Source organism: Centropristis striata, chromosome 14, assembly GCF_030273125.1.
Source record: "Centropristis striata isolate RG_2023a ecotype Rhode Island chromosome 14, C.striata_1.0, whole genome shotgun sequence".
Taxonomy (NCBI): Eukaryota; Metazoa; Chordata; class Actinopteri; order Perciformes; family Serranidae; genus Centropristis; species Centropristis striata.
The window spans coordinates 12,302,253-12,322,225 of record NC_081530.1 but is presented as its reverse complement, the minus strand read 5'-3'; the positions used below and the strand labels follow the sequence as shown (position 1 = coordinate 12,322,225).

The 19,973-nt window shown below is 47.6% G+C and overlaps 27 non-coding genes across 27 annotated transcripts; 18 read left to right on the top strand and 9 right to left on the bottom strand.

Annotated features, from left to right (window-relative positions):
- The first annotated feature begins 745 nt into the window (after positions 1–745).
- trnav-aac (transfer RNA valine (anticodon AAC)) lies at positions 746–818 on the top strand. The gene has a single exon. It is a non-coding gene; the product is annotated as a tRNA-Val (tRNA).
- Positions 819–1,375: 557 nt separating this feature from the next.
- trnad-guc (transfer RNA aspartic acid (anticodon GUC)) lies at positions 1,376–1,447 on the bottom strand. Its single transcript has one exon. It is a non-coding gene; the product is annotated as a tRNA-Asp (tRNA).
- A 203-nt stretch (positions 1,448–1,650) lies between these two features.
- trnav-cac (transfer RNA valine (anticodon CAC)) lies at positions 1,651–1,723 on the top strand. Its single transcript has one exon. It is a non-coding gene; the product is annotated as a tRNA-Val (tRNA).
- A 750-nt stretch (positions 1,724–2,473) lies between these two features.
- Positions 2,474–2,546, top strand: trnav-aac (transfer RNA valine (anticodon AAC)). Its single transcript has one exon. It is a non-coding gene; the product is annotated as a tRNA-Val (tRNA).
- A 549-nt stretch (positions 2,547–3,095) lies between these two features.
- On the bottom strand, positions 3,096–3,167 carry trnad-guc (transfer RNA aspartic acid (anticodon GUC)). Its single transcript has one exon. It is a non-coding gene; the product is annotated as a tRNA-Asp (tRNA).
- Positions 3,168–3,370: 203 nt separating this feature from the next.
- trnav-cac (transfer RNA valine (anticodon CAC)) lies at positions 3,371–3,443 on the top strand. The gene has a single exon. It is a non-coding gene; the product is annotated as a tRNA-Val (tRNA).
- Positions 3,444–4,823: 1,380 nt separating this feature from the next.
- On the bottom strand, positions 4,824–4,895 carry trnad-guc (transfer RNA aspartic acid (anticodon GUC)). Its single transcript has one exon. It is a non-coding gene; the product is annotated as a tRNA-Asp (tRNA).
- Positions 4,896–5,098: 203 nt separating this feature from the next.
- On the top strand, positions 5,099–5,171 carry trnav-cac (transfer RNA valine (anticodon CAC)). The gene has a single exon. It is a non-coding gene; the product is annotated as a tRNA-Val (tRNA).
- Positions 5,172–5,921: 750 nt separating this feature from the next.
- Positions 5,922–5,994, top strand: trnav-aac (transfer RNA valine (anticodon AAC)). The gene has a single exon. It is a non-coding gene; the product is annotated as a tRNA-Val (tRNA).
- A 549-nt stretch (positions 5,995–6,543) lies between these two features.
- Positions 6,544–6,615, bottom strand: trnad-guc (transfer RNA aspartic acid (anticodon GUC)). Its single transcript has one exon. It is a non-coding gene; the product is annotated as a tRNA-Asp (tRNA).
- Positions 6,616–6,818: 203 nt separating this feature from the next.
- trnav-cac (transfer RNA valine (anticodon CAC)) lies at positions 6,819–6,891 on the top strand. The gene has a single exon. It is a non-coding gene; the product is annotated as a tRNA-Val (tRNA).
- A 750-nt stretch (positions 6,892–7,641) lies between these two features.
- On the top strand, positions 7,642–7,714 carry trnav-aac (transfer RNA valine (anticodon AAC)). Its single transcript has one exon. It is a non-coding gene; the product is annotated as a tRNA-Val (tRNA).
- A 557-nt stretch (positions 7,715–8,271) lies between these two features.
- trnad-guc (transfer RNA aspartic acid (anticodon GUC)) lies at positions 8,272–8,343 on the bottom strand. The gene has a single exon. It is a non-coding gene; the product is annotated as a tRNA-Asp (tRNA).
- Positions 8,344–8,546: 203 nt separating this feature from the next.
- trnav-cac (transfer RNA valine (anticodon CAC)) lies at positions 8,547–8,619 on the top strand. The gene has a single exon. It is a non-coding gene; the product is annotated as a tRNA-Val (tRNA).
- Positions 8,620–9,369: 750 nt separating this feature from the next.
- Positions 9,370–9,442, top strand: trnav-aac (transfer RNA valine (anticodon AAC)). The gene has a single exon. It is a non-coding gene; the product is annotated as a tRNA-Val (tRNA).
- A 557-nt stretch (positions 9,443–9,999) lies between these two features.
- On the bottom strand, positions 10,000–10,071 carry trnad-guc (transfer RNA aspartic acid (anticodon GUC)). Its single transcript has one exon. It is a non-coding gene; the product is annotated as a tRNA-Asp (tRNA).
- A 203-nt stretch (positions 10,072–10,274) lies between these two features.
- On the top strand, positions 10,275–10,347 carry trnav-cac (transfer RNA valine (anticodon CAC)). Its single transcript has one exon. It is a non-coding gene; the product is annotated as a tRNA-Val (tRNA).
- A 1,319-nt stretch (positions 10,348–11,666) lies between these two features.
- On the bottom strand, positions 11,667–11,738 carry trnad-guc (transfer RNA aspartic acid (anticodon GUC)). The gene has a single exon. It is a non-coding gene; the product is annotated as a tRNA-Asp (tRNA).
- A 1,026-nt stretch (positions 11,739–12,764) lies between these two features.
- On the top strand, positions 12,765–12,837 carry trnav-aac (transfer RNA valine (anticodon AAC)). Its single transcript has one exon. It is a non-coding gene; the product is annotated as a tRNA-Val (tRNA).
- Positions 12,838–13,394: 557 nt separating this feature from the next.
- On the bottom strand, positions 13,395–13,466 carry trnad-guc (transfer RNA aspartic acid (anticodon GUC)). The gene has a single exon. It is a non-coding gene; the product is annotated as a tRNA-Asp (tRNA).
- A 203-nt stretch (positions 13,467–13,669) lies between these two features.
- On the top strand, positions 13,670–13,742 carry trnav-cac (transfer RNA valine (anticodon CAC)). Its single transcript has one exon. It is a non-coding gene; the product is annotated as a tRNA-Val (tRNA).
- Positions 13,743–14,492: 750 nt separating this feature from the next.
- On the top strand, positions 14,493–14,565 carry trnav-aac (transfer RNA valine (anticodon AAC)). Its single transcript has one exon. It is a non-coding gene; the product is annotated as a tRNA-Val (tRNA).
- An 832-nt stretch (positions 14,566–15,397) lies between these two features.
- Positions 15,398–15,470, top strand: trnav-cac (transfer RNA valine (anticodon CAC)). The gene has a single exon. It is a non-coding gene; the product is annotated as a tRNA-Val (tRNA).
- A 1,319-nt stretch (positions 15,471–16,789) lies between these two features.
- trnad-guc (transfer RNA aspartic acid (anticodon GUC)) lies at positions 16,790–16,861 on the bottom strand. The gene has a single exon. It is a non-coding gene; the product is annotated as a tRNA-Asp (tRNA).
- A 203-nt stretch (positions 16,862–17,064) lies between these two features.
- On the top strand, positions 17,065–17,137 carry trnav-cac (transfer RNA valine (anticodon CAC)). The gene has a single exon. It is a non-coding gene; the product is annotated as a tRNA-Val (tRNA).
- Positions 17,138–17,862: 725 nt separating this feature from the next.
- trnav-cac (transfer RNA valine (anticodon CAC)) lies at positions 17,863–17,935 on the top strand. The gene has a single exon. It is a non-coding gene; the product is annotated as a tRNA-Val (tRNA).
- Positions 17,936–19,711: 1,776 nt separating this feature from the next.
- trnav-aac (transfer RNA valine (anticodon AAC)) lies at positions 19,712–19,784 on the top strand. Its single transcript has one exon. It is a non-coding gene; the product is annotated as a tRNA-Val (tRNA).
- The last annotated feature ends 189 nt before the right edge of the window (positions 19,785–19,973 follow it).

Sequence of the window (19,973 nt, the reverse complement as noted above, 5' to 3'; positions counted from 1 at the left end):
CTTTGCTCATGTTGACTATCACAGAATCAGACTTTGTTGAGGTGAATTGACAGTAATTTGTATAATAGATGAGTGGAGAGAAGCGCTGGTACAGTTAGTGTTACCATGTGTCCTGCATGCAGCTGGTGCCTTCATCTCGTCCACCATCTACCAATCTGTCCTTTGTTGACGTGCCTCTCAGTGGTATGACTGGTATTGACAATGTCGCTCTTTTGGGGATCGTGAATATGACAAACATAATGGAAAACAAGTACAAGGAGCTTGACACAGAGAAAAAAGGTGTTTGGCTTCCTTCCAAGAATACGAACACAGCCCAGACTCCAGTTAGACATCGACATTGAGGGTCAGGGTTCGTCCGCCACTGCTGAACAGATGGTGGTACCATTCTGCTGTGCAGTGCAACAGGTGCTTCTTTGGTCTGTCTTGGTGAACAATGAGCACGTGGTAGAAAAGGAAACTCTCCCCGTCTGGGAATCGAACCCCTATCTTCCACGAGACAGGCGGAGATACTGTCCATTATACTAACGAGGACTGCGCCAGCGGTGTTTTGGGCACGTCAATAGCAGGGGGCGCTGTTTCCGCATTTACAGGGAGTGTGCAGAGACATGGACAAGAAACCATGAGGTGTGACTGAATCCAGGTTCAAATCTCTCATCTGATCTCTCTATAGCCCAATTAAACATGTTGTCTTGCTTGTAATGCAGGCGCATTAGGGCAGTAATGTCCGTGCAGGGGCTTACTGTCGGTTTCCGTAGTGTAGCGGTTATCACGTTCGCCTAACACGCGAAAGGTCCCCGGCTCGAAACCGGGCGGAAACACAGTTCTTTGCTCATGTTGACTCTCACAGAAAGGTCCCTGGCCCAAAATCGGGTGGAAACACAGTTCTTTGCTCATGTTGTCTCTCAAAGAAAGGTCACCGGGCGGAAAGACAGTTCTTTGCTCATGTTGACTCTCACATAATCAGACTCTATTGAAGTGAATTGACAGTCATTTGTATAATAAGTGAATAAGTGTGTAATATCTGTCCTGTATGCAGCTGGTGCCTTCATCTCCTCCCTCTTCTACCAATCTGTCCTTTGTTGAAGTGCTTGTCATTCGTGGATCAGTAGTGTGACTTTATTAACACTGTCGCTCTTTTGGGGATCGTATCCATGAAGATCACAAACATAATGGAAGACAAGGACAAGGAGCTTGACACAGAGAAAAAAGGAGTTTGGCTTCCTTCCAAGAATACGAACACAGCCCAGACTCCAGTTACACATCGACATTGAGGGTCAGGCTTCGTCCGCCACTGCTGAACAGATGGTGGTACCATTCTGGTGTGCTTCTTTGGTCTTTCTTGGTGAACAATGAGTAGGTGGTAGAAAAGGAAACTCTCCCCGTCGGGGAATCGAACCCCGATCTTCCGCGTGACAGGCGGAGATACTGTCCATTATACTAACGAGGACTGCGCTATCTGTTTTTTTGGCACGTCAACAGCATGGGGCGCTGTTTCCACATTTACAGGGAGTGTGCAGAGACATGGACTCGGCACCATCAGTTGTGACTGAATCCAGGTTCAAATCTCTCATCTGATCTCCATATATCCCAATCAACCAAGTTGTTTTGCTTCTATTAGGGCATTCATGTCCGTGGAAAGGCACATTGTCGGTTTCCGTAGTGTAGCGGTTATCACGTTCGCCTCACACGCGAAAGGTCCCCGGCTCGAAACCGGGCGGAAACACATTTCTTTGCTCATGTTGACTATCACAGAATCAGACTTTGTTGAGGTGAATTGACAGTAATTTGTATAATAGATGAGTGGAGAGAAGCGCTGGTACAGTTAGTGTTACCATGTGTCCTGCATGCAGCTGGTGCTTTCATCTCGTCCACCATCTACCAATCTGTCCTTTGTTGACGTGCCTCTCAGTGGTATGACTGGTATTGACAATGTCGCTCTTTTGGGGATCGTGAATATGACAAACATAATGGAAAACAAGTACAAGGAGCTTGACACAGAGAAAAAAGGTGTTTGGCTTCCTTCCAAGAATACGAACACAGCCCAGACTCCAGTTAGACATCGACATTGAGGGTCAGGGTTCGTCCGCCACTGCTGAACAGATGGTGGTACCATTCTGGTGTGCAGTGCAACAGGTGCTTCTTTGGTCTGTCTTGGTGAACAATGAGCACGTGGTAGAAAAGGAAACTCTCCCCGTCTGGGAATCGAGCCCCTATCTTCCACGAGACAGGCGGAGATACTGTCCATTATACTAACGTGGACTGCGCCAGCGGTGTTTTGGGCACGTCAACAGCAGGGGGCACTGTTTCCGCATTTACAGGGAGTGTGCAGAGACATGGACAAGAAACCATGAGGTGTGACTGAATCCAGGTTCAAATCTCTCATCTGATCTCTCTATAGCCCAATTAAACATGTTGTCTTGCTTGTAATGCAGGCGCATTAGGGCAGTAATGTCCGTGCAGGGGCTTACTGTCGGTTTCCGTAGTGTAGCGGTTATCACGTTCGCCTAACACGCGAAAGGTCCCCGGCTCGAAACCGGGCGGAAACACAGTTCTTTGCTCATGTTGACTCTCACAGAAAGGTCCCTGGCCCAAAATCGGGTGGAAACACAGTTCTTTGCTCATGTTGACTCTCAAAGAAAGGTCACCGGGTGGAAAGACAGTTCTTTGCTCATGTTGACTCTCACATAATCACACTCTATTGAAGTGAATTGACAGTCATTTGTATAATAAGTGTGTAATATCTGTCCTGTATGCAGCTGGTGCCTTCATCTCCTCCCTCTTCTACCAATCTGTCCTTTGTTGAAGTGCTTGTCATTCGTGGATCAGTAGTGTGACTTTATTAACACTGTCGCTCTTTTGGGGATCGTATCCATGAAGATGACAAACATAATGGAAGACAAGGACAAGGAGCTTGACACAGAGAAAAAAGGAGTTTGGCTTCCTTCCAAGAATACGAACACAGCCCAGACTCCAGTTACACATCGACATTGAGGGCCAGGCTTCGTCCGCCACTGCTGAACAGATGGTGGTACCATTCTGGTGTGCTTCTTTGGTCTTTCTTGGTGAACAATGAGTAGGTGGTAGAAAAGGAAACTCTCCCCGTCGGGGAATCGAACCCCGATCTTCCGCGTGACAGGCGGAGATACTGTCCATTATACTAACGAGGACTGCGCTATCTGTTTTTTTGGCACGTCAACAGCATGGGGCGCTGTTTCCACATTTACAGGGAGTGTGCAGAGACATGGACTCGGCACCATCAGTTGTGACTGAATCCAGATTCAAATCTCTCATCTGATCTCCATATATCCCAATCAACCAAGTTGTTTTGCTTCTATTAGGGCATTCATGTCCGTGGAAAGGCACATTGTCGGTTTCCGTAGTGTAGCGGTTGTCACGTTCGCCTCACACGCGAAAGGTCCCCGGCTCGAAACCGGGCGGAAACACATTTCTTTGCTCATGTTGACTATCACAGAATCAGACTTTGTTGAGGTGAATTGACAGTAATTTGTATAATAGATGAGTGGAGAGAAGCGCTGGTACAGTTAGTGTTACCATGTGTCCTGCATGCAGCTGGTGCCTTCATCTCGTCCACCATCTACCAATCTGTCCTTTGTTGACGTGCCTCTCAGTGGTATGACTGGTATTGACAATGTCGCTCTTTTGGGGATCGTGAATATGACAAACATAATGGAAAACAAGTACAAGGAGCTTGACACAGAGAAAAAAGGTGTTTGGCTTCCTTCCAAGAATACGAACACAGCCCAGACTCCAGTTAGACATCGACATTGAGGGTCAGGGTTCGTCCGCCACTGCTGAACAGATGGTGGTACCATTCTGGTGTGCAGTGCAACAGGTGCTTCTTTGGTCTGTCTTGGTGAACAATGAGCACGTGGTAGAAAAGGAAACTCTCCCCGTCTGGGAATCGAACCCCTATCTTCCACGAGACAGGCGGAGATACTGTCCATTATACTAACGTGGACTGCGCCAGCGGTGTTTTGGGCACGTCAACAGCAGGGGGCGATGTTTCCGCATTTACAGGGAGTGTGCAGAGACATGGACAAGAAACCATGAGGTGTGACTGAATCCAGGTTCAAATCTCTCATCTGATCTTTCTATAGCCCAATTAAACATGTTGTCTTGCTTGTAATGCAGGCGCATTAGGGCAGTAATGTCCGTGCAGGGGCTTACTGTCGGTTTCCGCAGTGTAGCGGTTGTCACGTTCGCCTAACACGCGAAAGGTCCCCGGCTCGAAACCGGGCGGAAACACAGTTCTTTGCTCATGTTGACTCTCACAGAAAGGTCCCTGGCCCAAAATCGGGTGGAAACACAGTTCTTTGCTCATGTTGACTCTCAAAGAAAGGTCACCGGACGGAAGGACAGTTCTTTGCTCATGTTGACTCTCACATAATCAGACTCTATTGAAGTGAATTGACAGTCATTTGTATAATAAGTGAATAAGTGTGTAATATCTGTCCTGTATGCAGCTGGTGCCTTCATCTCCTCCCTCTTCTACCAATCTGTCCTTTGTTGAAGTGCTTGTCATTCGTGGATCAGTAGTGTGACTTTATTAACACTGTCGCTCTTTTGGGGATCGTATCCATGAAGATGACAAACATAATGGAAGACAAGGACAAGGAGCTTGACACAGAGAAAAAAGGAGTTTGGCTTCCTTCCAAGAATACGAACACAGCCCAGACTCCAGTTACACATCGACATTGAGGGTCAGGCTTCGTCCGCCACTGCTGAACAGATGGTGGTACCATTCTGGTGTGCTTCTTTGGTCTTTCTTGGTGAACAATGAGTAGGTGGTAGAAAAGGAAACTCTCCCCGTCGGGGAATCGAACCCCGATCTTCCGCGTGACAGGCGGAGATACTGTCCATTATACTAACGAGGACTGCGCCATCTGTTTTTTTGGCACGTCAACAGCAGGGGGCGCTGTTTCCACATTTGCAGGGAGTCTGCAGAGACATGGACTCGGCACCATCAGTTGTGACTGAATCCAGGTTCAAATCTCTCATCTGATCTCCATATATCCCAATCAACCAAGTTGTTTTGCTTCTATTAGGGCAGTCATGTCCGTGGAAAGGGACATCGTCGGTTTCCGTAGTGTAGCGGTTATCACGTTCGCCTCACACGCGAAAGGTCCCTGGCTCGAAACCAGGCGGAAACACATTTCATTGCTCATGTTGACTATCACCGAATCCGACTTTGTTGAGGTGAATTGACAGTAATTTGTATAATAGATGAGTGGAGAGAAGCGCTGGTAGAGTTAGTGTTACCATGTGTCCTGCATGCAGCTGGTGCTTTCATCTCGTCCACCATCTACCAATCTGTCCTTTGTTGACGTGCCTCTCAGTGGTATGACTGGTATTGACAATGTCGCTCTTTTGGAGATCGTGAATATGACAAACATAATGGAAAACAAGTACAAGGAGCTTGACACAGAGAAAAAAGGTGTTTGGCTTCCTTCCAAGAATACGAACACAGCCCAGACTCCAGTTAGACATCGACATTGAGGGTCAGGGTTCGTCCGCCACTGCTGAACAGATGGTGGTACCATTCTGGTGTGCAGTGCAACAGGTGCTTCTTTGGTCTGTCTTGGTGAACAATGAGCACGTGGTAGAAAAGGAAACTCTCCCCGTCTGGGAATCGAGCCCCTATTTTCCACGAGACAGGCGGAGATACTGTCCATTATACTAACGTGGACTGCGCCAGCGGTGTTTTGGGCACGTCAACAGCAGGGGGCACTGTTTCCGCATTTACAGGGAGTGTGCAGAGACATGGACAAGAAACCATGAGGTGTGACTGAATCCAGGTTCAAATCTCTCATCTGATCTCTCTATAGCCCAATTAAACATGTTGTCTTGCTTGTAATGCAGGCGCATTAGGGCAGTAATGTCCGTGCAGGGGCTTACTGTCGGTTTCCGTAGTGTAGCGGTTATCACGTTCGCCTAACACGCGAAAGGTCCCCGGCTCGAAACCGGGCGGAAACACAGTTCTTTGCTCATGTTGACTCTCACAGAAAGGTCCCTGGCCCAAAATCGGGTGGAAACACAGTTCTTTGCTCATGTTGACTCTCAAAGAAAGGTCACCGGGTGGAAAGACAGTTCTTTGCTCATGTTGACTCTCACATAATCACACTCTATTGAAGTGAATTGACAGTCATTTGTATAATAAGTGTGTAATATCTGTCCTGTATGCAGCTGGTGCCTTCATCTCCTCCCTCTTCTACCAATCTGTCCTTTGTTGAAGTGCTTGTCATTCGTGGATCAGTAGTGTGACTTTATTAACACTGTCGCTCTTTTGGGGATCGTATCCATGAAGATGACAAACATAATGGAAGACAAGGACAAGGAGCTTGACACAGAGAAAAAAGGAGTTTGGCTTCCTTCCAAGAATACGAACACAGCCCAGACTCCAGTTACACATCGACATTGAGGGCCAGGCTTCGTCCGCCACTGCTGAACAGATGGTGGTACCATTCTGGTGTGCTTCTTTGGTCTTTCTTGGTGAACAATGAGTAGGTGGTAGAAAAGGAAACTCTCCCCGTCGGGGAATCGAACCCCGATCTTCCGCGTGACAGGCGGAGATACTGTCCATTATACTAACGAGGACTGCGCTATCTGTTTTTTTGGCACGTCAACAGCATGGGGCGCTGTTTCCACATTTACAGGGAGTGTGCAGAGACATGGACTCGGCACCATCAGTTGTGACTGAATCCAGATTCAAATCTCTCATCTGATCTCCATATATCCCAATCAACCAAGTTGTTTTGCTTCTATTAGGGCATTCATGTCCGTGGAAAGGCACATTGTCGGTTTCCGTAGTGTAGCGGTTGTCACGTTCGCCTCACACGCGAAAGGTCCCCGGCTCGAAACCGGGCGGAAACACATTTCTTTGCTCATGTTGACTATCACAGAATCAGACTTTGTTGAGGTGAATTGACAGTAATTTGTATAATAGATGAGTGGAGAGAAGCGCTGGTACAGTTAGTGTTACCATGTGTCCTGCATGCAGCTGGTGCCTTCATCTCGTCCACCATCTACCAATCTGTCCTTTGTTGACGTGCCTCTCAGTGGTATGACTGGTATTGACAATGTCGCTCTTTTGGGGATCGTGAATATGACAAACATAATGGAAAACAAGTACAAGGAGCTTGACACAGAGAAAAAAGGTGTTTGGCTTCCTTCCAAGAATACGAACACAGCCCAGACTCCAGTTAGACATCGACATTGAGGGTCAGGGTTCGTCCGCCACTGCTGAACAGATGGTGGTACCATTCTGGTGTGCAGTGCAACAGGTGCTTCTTTGGTCTGTCTTGGTGAACAATGAGCACGTGGTAGAAAAGGAAACTCTCCCCGTCTGGGAATCGAACCCCTATCTTCCACGAGACAGGCGGAGATACTGTCCATTATACTAACGAGGACTGCGCCAGCGGTGTTTTGGGCACGTCAATAGCAGGGGGCGCTGTTTCCGCATTTACAGGGAGTGTGCAGAGACATGGACAAGAAACCATGAGGTGTGACTGAATCCAGGTTCAAATCTCTCATCTGATCTCTCTATAGCCCAATTAAACATGTTGTCTTGCTTGTAATGCAGGCGCATTAGGGCAGTAATGTCCGTGCAGGGGCTTACTGTCGGTTTCCGTAGTGTAGCGGTTATCACGTTCGCCTAACACGCGAAAGGTCCCCGGCTCGAAACCGGGCGGAAACACAGTTCTTTGCTCATGTTGACTCTCACAGAAAGGTCCCTGGCCCAAAATCGGGTGGAAACACAGTTCTTTGCTCATGTTGACTCTCAAAGAAAGGTCATCGGGTGGAAAGACAGTTCTTTGCTCTTGTTGACTCTCACATAATCACACTCTATTGAAGTGAATTGACAGTCATTTGTATAATAAGTGAATAAGTGTGTAATATCTGTCCTGTATGCAGCTGGTGCCTTCATCTCCTCCCTCTTCTACCAATCTGTCCTTTGTTGAAGTGCTTGTCATTCGTGGATCAGTAGTGTGACTTTATTAACACTGTCGCTCTTTTGGGGATCGTATCCATGAAGATGACAAACATAATGGAAGACAAGGACAAGGAGCTTGACACAGAGAAAAAAGGAGTTTGGCTTCCTTCCAAGAATACGAACACAGCCCAGACTCCAGTTACACATCGACATTGAGGGTCAGGCTTCGTCCGCCACTGCTGAACAGATGGTGGTACCATTCTGGTGTGCTTCTTTGGTCTTTCTTGGTGAACAATGAGTAGGTGGTAGAAAAGCAAACTCTCCCCGTCGGGGAATCGAACCCCGATCTTCCGCGTGACAGGCGGAGATACTGTCCATTATACTAACGAGGACTGCGCGATCTGTTTTTTTGGCACGTCAACAGCATGGGGCGCTGTTTCCACATTTACAGGGAGTGTGCAGAGACATGGACTCGGCACCATCAGTTGTGACTGAATCCAGGTTCAAATCTCTCATCTGATCTCCATATATCCCAATCAACCAAGTTGTTTTGCTTCTATTAGGGCATTCATGTCCGTGGAAAGGCACATTGTCGGTTTCCGTAGTGTAGCGGTTATCACGTTCGCCTCACACGCGAAAGGTCCCCGGCTCGAAACCGGGCGGAAACACATTTCTTTGCTCATGTTGACTATCACAGAATCAGACTTTGTTGAGGTGAATTGACAGTAATTTGTATAATAGATGAGTGGAGAGAAGCGCTGGTACAGTTAGTGTTACCATGTGTCCTGCATGCAGCTGGTGCCTTCATCTCGTCCACCATCTACCAATCTGTCCTTTGTTGACGTGCCTCTCAGTGGTATGACTGGTATTGACAATGTCGCTCTTTTGGGGATCGTGAATATGACAAACATAATGGAAAACAAGTACAAGGAGCTTGACACAGAGAAAAAAGGTGTTTGGCTTCCTTCCAAGAATACGAACACAGCCCAGACTCCAGTTAGACATCGACATTGAGGGTCAGGGTTCGTCCGCCACTGCTGAACAGATGGTGGTACCATTCTGGTGTGCAGTGCAACAGGTGCTTCTTTGGTCTGTCTTGGTGAACAATGAGCACGTGGTAGAAAAGGAAACTCTCCCCGTCTGGGAATCGAACCCCTATCTTCCACGAGACAGGCGGAGATACTGTCCATTATACTAACGAGGACTGCGCCAGCGGTGTTTTGGGCACGTCAATAGCAGGGGGCGCTGTTTCCGCATTTACAGGGAGTGTGCAGAGACATGGACAAGAAACCATGAGGTGTGACTGAATCCAGGTTCAAATCTCTCATCTGATCTCTCTATAGCCCAATTAAACATGTTGTCTTGCTTGTAATGCAGGCGCATTAGGGCAGTAATGTCCGTGCAGGGGCTTACTGTCGGTTTCCGTAGTGTAGCGGTTATCACGTTCGCCTAACACGCGAAAGGTCCCCGGCTCGAAACCGGGCGGAAACACAGTTCTTTGCTCATGTTGACTCTCACAGAAAGGTCCCTGGCCCAAAATCGGGTGGAAACACAGTTCTTTGCTCATGTTGACTCTCAAAGAAAGGTCATCGGGTGGAAAGACAGTTCTTTGCTCTTGTTGACTCTCACATAATCACACTCTATTGAAGTGAATTGACAGTCATTTGTATAATAAGTGAATAAGTGTGTAATATCTGTCCTGTATGCAGCTGGTGCCTTCATCTCCTCCCTCTTCTACCAATCTGTCCTTTGTTGAAGTGCTTGTCATTCGTGGATCAGTAGTGTGACTTTATTAACACTGTCGCTCTTTTGGGGATCGTATCCATGAAGATGACAAACATAATGGAAGACAAGGACAAGGAGCTTGACACAGAGAAAAAAGGAGTTTGGCTTCCTTCCAAGAATACGAACACAGCCCAGACTCCAGTTACACATCGACATTGAGGGTCAGGCTTCGTCCGCCACTGCTGAACAGATGGTGGTACCATTCTGGTGTGCTTCTTTGGTCTTTCTTGGTGAACAATGAGTAGGTGGTAGAAAAGCAAACTCTCCCCGTCGGGGAATCGAACCCCGATCTTCCGCGTGACAGGCGGAGATACTGTCCATTATACTAACGAGGACTGCGCGATCTGTTTTTTTGGCACGTCAACAGCAGGGGGCGCTGTTTCCACATTTGCAGGGAGTCTGCAGAGACATGGACTCGGCACCATCAGTTGTGACTGAATCCAGGTTCAAATCTCTCATCTGATCTCCATATATCCCAATCAACCAAGTTGTTTTGCTTCTATTAGGGCAGTCATGTCCGTGGAAAGGGACATAGTCGGTTTCCGTAGTGTAGCGGTTATCACGTTCGCCTCACACGCGAAAGGTCCCCGGCTCGAAACCGGGCGGAAACACATTTCTTTGCTCATGTTGACTATCACAGAATCAGACTTTGTTGAGGTGAATTGACAGTAATTTGTATAATAGATGAGTGGAGAGAAGCGCTGGTACAGTTAGTGTTACCATGTGTCCTGCATGCAGCTGGTGCCTTCATCTCGTCCACCATCTACCAATCTGTCCTTTGTTGACGTGCCTCTCAGTGGTATGACTGGTATTGACAATGTCGCTCTTTTGGGGATCGTGAATATGACAAACATAATGGAAAACAAGTACAAGGAGCTTGACACAGAGAAAAAAGGTGTTTGGCTTCCTTCCAAGAATACGAACACAGCCCAGACTCCAGTTAGACATCGACATTGAGGGTCAGGGTTCGTCCGCCACTGCTGAACAGATGGTGGTACCATTCTGGTGTGCAGTGCAACAGGTGCTTCTTTGGTCTGTCTTGGTGAACAATGAGCACGTGGTAGAAAAGGAAACTCTCCCCGTCTGGGAATCGAACCCCTATCTTCCACGAGACAGGCGGAGATACTGTCCATTATACTAACGAGGACTGCGCCAGCGGTGTTTTGGGCACGTCAATAGCAGGGGGCGCTGTTTCCGCATTTACAGGGATTGTGCAGAGACATGGACAAGAAACCATGAGGTGTGACTGAATCCAGGTTCAAATCTCTCATCTGATCTCTCTATAGCCCAATTAAACATGTTGTCTTGCTTGTAATGCAGGCGCATTAGGGCAGAAATGTCCGTGCAGGGGCTTACTGTCGGTTTCCGTAGTGTGGCGCTTATCACGTTCGCCTAACACGCGAAAGGTCCCTGGCCCAAAATCGGGTGGAAACACAGTTCTTTGCTCATGTTGACTCTCAAAGAAAGGTCACCGGGCGGAAGGACAGTTCTTTGCTCATGTTGACTCTCACATAATCAGACTCTATTGAAGTGAATTGACAGTCATTTGTATAATAAGTGAATAAGTGTGTAATATCTGTCCTGTATGCAGCTGGTGCCTTCATCTCCTCCCTCTTCTACCAATCTGTCCTTTGTTGAAGTGCTTGTCATTCGTGGATCAGTAGTGTGACATTATTAACACTGTCGCTCTTTTGGGGATCGTATCCATGAAGATCACAAACATAATGGAAGACAAGGACAAGGAGCTTGACACAGAGAAAAAAGGAGTTTGGCTTCCTTCCAAGAATACGAACACAGCCCAGACTCCAGTTACACATCGACATTGAGGGTCAGGCTTCGTCCGCCACTGCTGAACAGATGGTGGTACCATTCTGGTGTGCTTCTTTGGTCTTTCTTGGTGAACAATGAGTAGGTGGTAGAAAAGGAAACTCTCCCCGTCGGGGAATCGAACCCCGATCTTCCGCGTGACAGGCGGAGATACTGTCCATTATACTAACGAGGACTGCGCCATCTGTTTTTTTGGCACGTCAACAGCAGGGGGCGCTGTTTCCACATTTGCAGGGAGTCTGCAGAGACATGGACTCGGCACCATCAGTTGTGACTGAATCCAGGTTCAAATCTCTCATCTGATCTCCATATATCCCAATCAACCAAGTTGTTTTGCTTCTATTAGGGCATTCATGTCCGTGGAAAGGCACATTGTCGGATTCCGTAGTGTAGCGGTTATCACGTTCGCCTCACACGCGAAAGGTCCCCGGCTTGAAACCGGGCGGAAACACATTTCTTTGCTCATGTTGACTATCACAGAATCAGACTTTGTTGAGGTGAATTGACAGTAATTTGTATAATAGATGAGTGGAGAGAAGCGCTGGTACAGTTAGTGTTACCATGTGTCCTGCATGCAGCTGGTGCCTTCATCTCGTCCACCATCTACCAATCTGTCCTTCGTTGACGTGCCTCTCAGTGGTATGACTGGTATTGACAATGTCGCTCTTTTGGGGATCGTGAATATGACAAACATAATGGAAAACAAGTACAAGGAGCTTGACACAGAGAAAAAAGGTGTTTGGCTTCCTTCCAAGAATACGAACACAGCCCAGACTCCAGTTAGACATCGACATTGAGGGTCAGGGTTCGTCCGCCACTGCTGAACAGATGGTGGTACCATTCTGGTGTGCAGTGCAACAGGTGCTTCTTTGGTCTGTCTTGGTGAACAATGAGCACGTGGTAGAAAAGGAAACTCTCCCCGTCTGGGAATCGAACCCCGATCTTCCACGAGACAGGCGGAGATACTGTCAATTATACTAACGAGGACTGCGCCAGCGGTGTTTTGGGCACGTCAACAGCAGGGGGCGCTGTTTCCGCATTTACAGGGAGTGTGCAGAGACATGGACAAGAAACCATGAGGTGTGACTGAATCCAGGTTCAAATCTCTCATCTGATCTCTCTATAGCCCAATTAAACATGTTGTCTTGCTTGTAATGCAGGCGCATTAGGGCAGTAATGTCCGTGCAGGGGCTTACTGTCGGTTTCCGTAGTGTAGCGGTTATCACGTTCGCCTAACACGCGAAAGGTCCCCGGCTCGAAACCGGGCGGAAACACAGTTCTTTGCTCATGTTGACTCTCACAGAAAGGTCCCTGGCCCAAAATCGGGTGGAAACACAGTTCTTTGCTCATGTTGACTCTCAAAGAAAGGTCACCGGGTGGAAAGACAGTTCTTTGCTCATGTTGACTCTCACATAATCAGACTCTATTGAAGTGAATTGACAGTCATTTGTATAATAAGTGAATAAGTGTGTAATATCTGTCCTGTATGCAGCTGGTGCCTTCATCTCCTCCCTCTTCTACCAATCTGTCCTTTGTTGAAGTGCTTGTCATTCGTGGATCAGTAGTGTGACTTTATTAACACTGTCGCTCTTTTGGGGATCGTATCCATGAAGATCACAAACATAATGGAAGACAAGGACAAGGAGCTTGACACAGAGAAAAAAGGAGTTTGGCTTCCTTCCAAGAATACGAACACAGCCCAGACTCCAGTTACACATCGACATTGAGGGTCAGGCTTCGTCCGCCACTGCTGAACAGATGGTGGTACCATTCTGGTGTGCTTCTTTGGTCTTACTTGGTGAACAATGAGTAGGTGGTAGAAAAGGAAACTCTCCCCGTCGGGGAATCGAACCCCGATCTTCCGCGTGACAGGCGGAGATACTGTCCATTATACTAACGAGGACTGCGCTATATGTTTTTTTGGCACGTCAACAGCATGGGGCGCTGTTTCCACATTTACAGGGAGTGTGCAGAGACATGGACTCGGCACCATCAGTTGTGACTGAATCCAGGTTCAAATCTCTCATCTGATCTCCATATATCCCAATCAACCAAGTTGTTTTGCTTCTATTAGGGCATTCATGTCCGTGGAAAGGCACATTGTCGGTTTCCGTAGTGTAGCGGTTATCACGTTCGCCTCACAAGCGAAAGGTCCCCGGCTCGAAACCGGGCGGAAACACATTTCTTTGCTCATGTTGACTATCACAGAATCAGACTTTGTTGAGGTGAATTGACAGTAATTTGTATAATAGATGAGTGGAGAGAAGCGCTGGTACAGTTAGTGTTACCATGTGTCCTGCATGCAGCTGGTGCCTTCATCTCGTCCACCATCTACCAATCTGTCCTTTGTTGACGTGCCTCTCAGTGGTATGACTGGTATTGACAATGTCGCTCTTTTGGGGATCGTGAATATGACAAACATAATGGAAAACAAGTACAAGGAGCTTGACACAGAGAAAAAAGGTGTTTGGCTTCCTTCCAAGAATACGAACACAGCCCAGACTCCAGTTAGACATCGACATTGAGGGTCAGGGTTCGTCCGCCACTGCTGAACAGATGGTGGTACCATTCTGGTGTGCAGTGCAACAGGTGCTTCTTTGGTCTGTCTTGGTGAACAATGAGCACGTGGTAGAAAAGGAAACTCTCCCCGTCTGGGAATCGAACCCCTATCTTCCACGAGACAGGCGGAGATACTGTCCATTATACTAACGAGGACTGCGCCAGCAGTGTTTTGGGCACGTCAATAGCAGGGGGCGCTGTTTCCGCATTTACAGGGAGTGTGCAGAGACATGGACAAGAAACCATGAGGTGTGACTGAATCCAGGTTCAAATCTCTCATCTGATCTCTCTATAGCCCAATTAAACATGTTGTCTTGCTTGTAATGCAGGCGCATTAGGGCAGTAATGTCCGTGCAGGGGCTTACTGTCGGTTTCCGTAGTGTAGCGGTTATCACGTTCGCCTAACACGCGAAAGGTCCCCGGCTCGAAACCGGGCGGAAACACAGTTCTTTGCTCATGTTGACTCTCACAGAAAGGTCCCTGGCCCAAAATCGGGTGGAAACACAGTTCTTTGCTCATGTTGACTCTCAAAGAAAGGTCATCGGGCGGAAAGACAGTTCTTTGCTCATGTTGACTCTCACATAATCAGACTCTATTGAAGTGAATTGACAGTCATTTGTATAATAAGTGAATAAGTGTGTAATATCTGTCCTGTATGCAGCTGGTGCCTTCATCTCCTCCCTCTTCTACCAATCTGTCCTTTGTTGAAGTGCTTGTCATTCGTGGATCAGTAGTGTGACTTTATTAACACTGTCGCTCTTTTGGGGATCGTATCCATGAAGATGACAAACATAATGGAAGACAAGGACAAGGAGCTTGACACAGAGAAAAAAGGAGTTTGGCTTCCTTCCAAGAATACGAACACAGCCCAGACTCCAGTTACACATCGACATTGAGGGTCAGGCTTCGTCCGCCACTGCTGAACAGATGGTGGTACCATTCTGGTGTGCTTCTTTGGTCTTTCTTGGTGAACAATGAGTAGGTGGTAGAAAAGTAAACTCTTCCCGTCGGGGAATCGAACCCCGATCTTCCGCGTGACAGGCGGAGATACTGTCCATTATACTAACGAGGACTGCGCGATCTGTTTTTTTGGCACGTCAACAGCAGGGGGCGCTGTTTCCACATTTGCAGGGAGTCTGCAGAGACATGGACTCGGCACCATCAGTTGTGACTGAATCCAGGTTCAAATCTCTCATCTGATCTCCATATATCCCAATCAACCAAGTTGTTTTGCTTCTATTAGGGCAGTCATGTCCGTGGTAAGGGACATAGTCGGTTTCCGTAGTGTAGCGGTTATCACGTTCGCCTCACACGCGAAAGGTCCCTGGCTCGAAACTGGGCGGAAACACATTTCTTTGCTCATGTTGACTATCACAGAATCAGACTTTGTTGAGGTGAATTGACAGTAATTTGTATAATAGATGAGTGGAGAGAAGCGCTGGTAGAGTTAGTGTTACCATGTGTCCTGCATGCAGCTGGTGCCTTCATCTCGTCCACCATCTACCAATCTGTCCTTTGTTGACGTGCCTCTCAGTGGTATGACTGGTATTGACAATGTCGTTCTTTTGGGGATCGTGAATATGACAAACATAATGGAAAACAAGTACAAGGAGCTTGACACAGAGAAAAAAGGTGTTTGGCTTCCTTCCAAGAATACGAACACAGCCCAGACTCCAGTTAGACATCGACATTGAGGGTCAGGGTTCGTCCGCCACTGCTGAACAGATGGTGGTACCATTCTGGTGTGCAGTGCAACAGGTGCTTCTTTGGTCTGTCTTGGTGAACAATGAGCACGTGGTAGAAAAGGAAACTCTCCCCGTCTGGGAACCGAACCCCTATCTTCCACGAGACAGGCGGAGATACTGTCCATTATACTAACGAGGACTGTGCCAGCGGTGTTTTGGGCACGTCAATAGCAGGGGGCGCTGTTTCCGCATTTACAGGGAGTGTGCAGAGACATGGACAAGAAACCATGAGGTGTGACTGAATCCAGGTTCAAATCTCTCATCTGATCTCTCTATAGCCCAATTAAACATGTTGTCTTGCTTGTAATGCAGGCGCATTAGGGCAGTAATGTCCGTGCAGGGGCTTACTGTCGGTTTCCGTAGTGTGGCGCTTATCACGTTCGCCTAACACGCGAAAGGTCCCTGGCCCAAAATCGGGTGGAAACACAGTTCTTTGCTCATGTTGACTCTCAAAGAAAGGTCACCGGGCGGAAGGACAGTTCTTTGCTCATGTTGACTCTCACATAATCAGACTCTATTGAAGTGAATTGACAGTCATTTGTATAATAAGTGAATAAGTGTGTAATATCTGTCCTGTATGCAGCTGGTGCCTTCATCTCCTCCCTCTTCTACCAATCTGTCCTTTGTTGAAGTGCTTGTCATTCGTGGATCAGTAGTGTGACTTTATTAACACTGTCGCTCTTTTGGGGATCGTATCCATGAAGATCACAAACATAATGGAAGACAAGGACAAGGAGCTTGACACAGAGAAAAAAGGAGTTTGGCTTCCTTCCAAGAATACGAACACAGCCCAGACTCCAGTTACACATCGACATTGAGGGTCAGGCTTCGTCCGCCACTGCTGAACAGATGGTGGTACCATTCTGGTGTGCTTCTTTGGTCTTTCTTGGTGAACAATGAGTAGGTGGTAGAAAAGGAAACTCTCCCCGTCGGGGAATCGAACCCCGATCTTCCGCGTGACAGGCGGAGATACTGTCCATTATACTAACGAGGACTGCGCGATCTGTTTTTTTGGCACGTCAACAGCATGGGGCGCTGTTTCCACATTTAGAGGGAGTGTGCAGAGACATGGACTCTGCACCATCAGTTGTGACTGAATCCAGGTTCAAATCTCTCATCTGATCTCCATATATCCCAATCAACCAAGTTGTTTTGCTTCTATTAGGGCATTCATGTCCGTGGAAAGGCACATTGTCGGTTTCCGTAGTGTAGCGGTTATCACGTTCGCCTCACACGCGAAAGGTCCCCGGCTTGAAACCGGGCGGAAACACATTTCTTTGCTCATGTTGACTATTACAGAATCAGACTTTGTTGAGGTGAATTGACAGTAATTTGTATAATAGATGAGTGGAGAGAAGCGCTGGTACAGTTAGTGTTACCATGTGTCCTGCATGCAGCTGGTGCCTTCATCTCGTCCACCATCTACCAATCTGTCCTTTGTTGACGTGCCTCTCAGTGGTATGACTGGTATTGACAATGTCGCTCTTTTGGGGATCGTGAAGATGACAAACATAATGGAAGACAAGGACAAGGAGCTTGACACAGAGAAAAAAGGAGTTTGGCTTCCTTCCAAGAATACGAACACAGCCCAGACTCCAGTTACACATCGACATTGAGGGTCAGGCTTCGTCCGCCACTGCTGAACAGATGGTGGTACCATTCTGGTGTGCTTCTTTGGTCTTTCTTGGTGAACAATGAGTAGGTGGTAGAAAAGGAAACTCTCCCCGTCGGGAAATCGAACCCCGATCTTCCGCGTGACAGGCGGAGATACTGTCCATTATACTAACGAGGACTGCGCGATCTGTTTTTTTGGCACGTCAACAGCAGGGGGCGCTGTTTCCACATTTGCAGGGAGTGTGCAGAGACATGGACTCGGCACCATCAGTTGTGACTGAATCCAGGTTCAAATCTCTCATCTGATCTCCATATATCCCAATCAACCAAGTTGTTTTGCTTCTATTAGGGCAGTCATGTCCGTGGTAAGGGACATAGTCGGTTTCCGTAGTGTAGCGGTTATCACGTTCGCCTCACACGCGAAAGGTCCCTGGCTCGAAACTGGGCGGAAACACATTTCTTTGCTCATGTTGACTATCACAGAATCAGACTTTGTTGAGGTGAATTGACAGTAATTTGTATAATAGATGAGTGGAGAGAAGCGCTGGTAGAGTTAGTGTTACCATGTGTCCTGCATGCAGCTGGTGCCTTCATCTCGTCCACCATCTACCAATCTGTCCTTTGTTGACGTGCCTCTCAGTGGTATGACTGGTATTGACAATGTCGCTCTTTCGGGGATCGTGAATATGACAAACATAATGGAAAACAAGTACAAGGAGCTTGACACAGAGAAAAAAGGTGTTTGGCTTCCTTCCAAGAATACGAACACAGCCCAGACTCCAGTTAGACATCGACATTGAGGGTCAGGGTTCGTCCGCCACTGCTGAACAGATGTTGGTACCATTCTGGTGTGCAGTGCAACAGGTGCTTCTTTGGTCTGTCTTGGTGAACAATGAGCACGTGGTAGAAAAGGAAACTCTCCCTGTCTGGGAATCGAACCCCTATCTTCCACGAGACAGGCGGAGATACCGTCCATTATACTAACGAGGACTGCGCCAGCGGTGTTTTGGGCACGTCAATAGCAGGGGGCGCTGTTTCCGCATTTACAGGGAGTGTGCAGAGACATGGACAAGAAACCATGAGGTGTGACTGAATCCAGGTTCAAATCTCTCATCTGATCTCTCTATAGCCCAATTAAACATGTTGTCTTGCTTGTAATGCAGGCGCATTAGGGCAGTAATGTCCGTGCAGGGGCTTACTGTCGGTTTCCGTAGTGTGGCGCTTATCACGTTCGCCTCACACGCGAAAGGTCCCTGGCTCGAAACCAGGCGGAAACACATTTCATTGCTCATGTTGACTATCACAGAATCCGACTTTGTTCAGGTGAATTGACAGTAATTTGTATAATAGATGAGTGGAGAGAAGCGCTGGTAGAGTTAGTGTTACCATGTGTCCTGCATGCAGCTGGTGCCTTCATCTCGTCCACCATCTACCAATCTGTCCTTTGTTGACGTGCCTCTCAGTGGTATGACTGGTATTGACAATGTTCACCAAGAAAGACCAAAGAAGCACACCAGAATGGTACCACCATCTGTTCAGCAGTGGCGGACGAAGCCTGACCCTCAATGTCGATGTATAACTGGAGTCTGGGCTGTGTTCGTATTCTTGGAAGGAAGCCAAACTCCTTTTTTCTCTGTGTCAAGCTCCTTGTCCTTGTCTTCCATTATGTTTGTGATCTTCATGGATACGATCCCCAAAAGAGCGACAGTGTTAATAAAGTCACACTACTGATCCACGAATGACAAGCACTTCAACAAAGGACAGATTGGTAGAAGAGGGAGGAGATGAAGGCACCAGCTGCATACAGGACAGATATTACACACTTATTCACTTATTATACAAATGACTGTCAATTCACTTCAATAGAGTGTGATTATGTGAGAGTCAACATGAGCAAAGAACTGTCTTTCCGCCCGGTGACCTTTCTTTGAGAGTCAACATGAGCAAAGAACTGTGTTTCCACCCGATTTTGGGCCAGGGACCTTTCGCGTGTTAGGCGAACGTGATAAGCGAGGACTGCGCCAGCGGTGTTTTGGGCACGTCAATAGCAAGGGGCGCTGTTTCCGCATTTACAGGGAGTGTGCAGAGACATGGACAAGAAACCATGAGGTGTGACTGAATCCAGGTTCAAATCTCTCATCTGATCTCTCTATAGCCCAAATAAACATGTTGTCTTGCTTGTAATGCAGGCGCATTAGGGCAGTAATGTCCGTGCAGGGGCTTACTGTCGGTTTCCGTAGTGTAGCGGTTATCACGTTCGCCTAACATGCGAAAGGTCCCCGGCTCGAAACCGGGCGGAAACACAGTTCTTTGCTCATGTTGACTCTCACAGAAAGGTCCCTGGCCCAAAATCGGGTGGAAACACAGTTCTTTGCTCATGTTGACTCTCAAAGAAAGGTCACCGGACGGAAAGACAGTTCTTTGCTCATGTTGACTCTCACATAATCACACTCTATTGTAGTGAATTGACAGTCATTTGTATAATAAGTGAA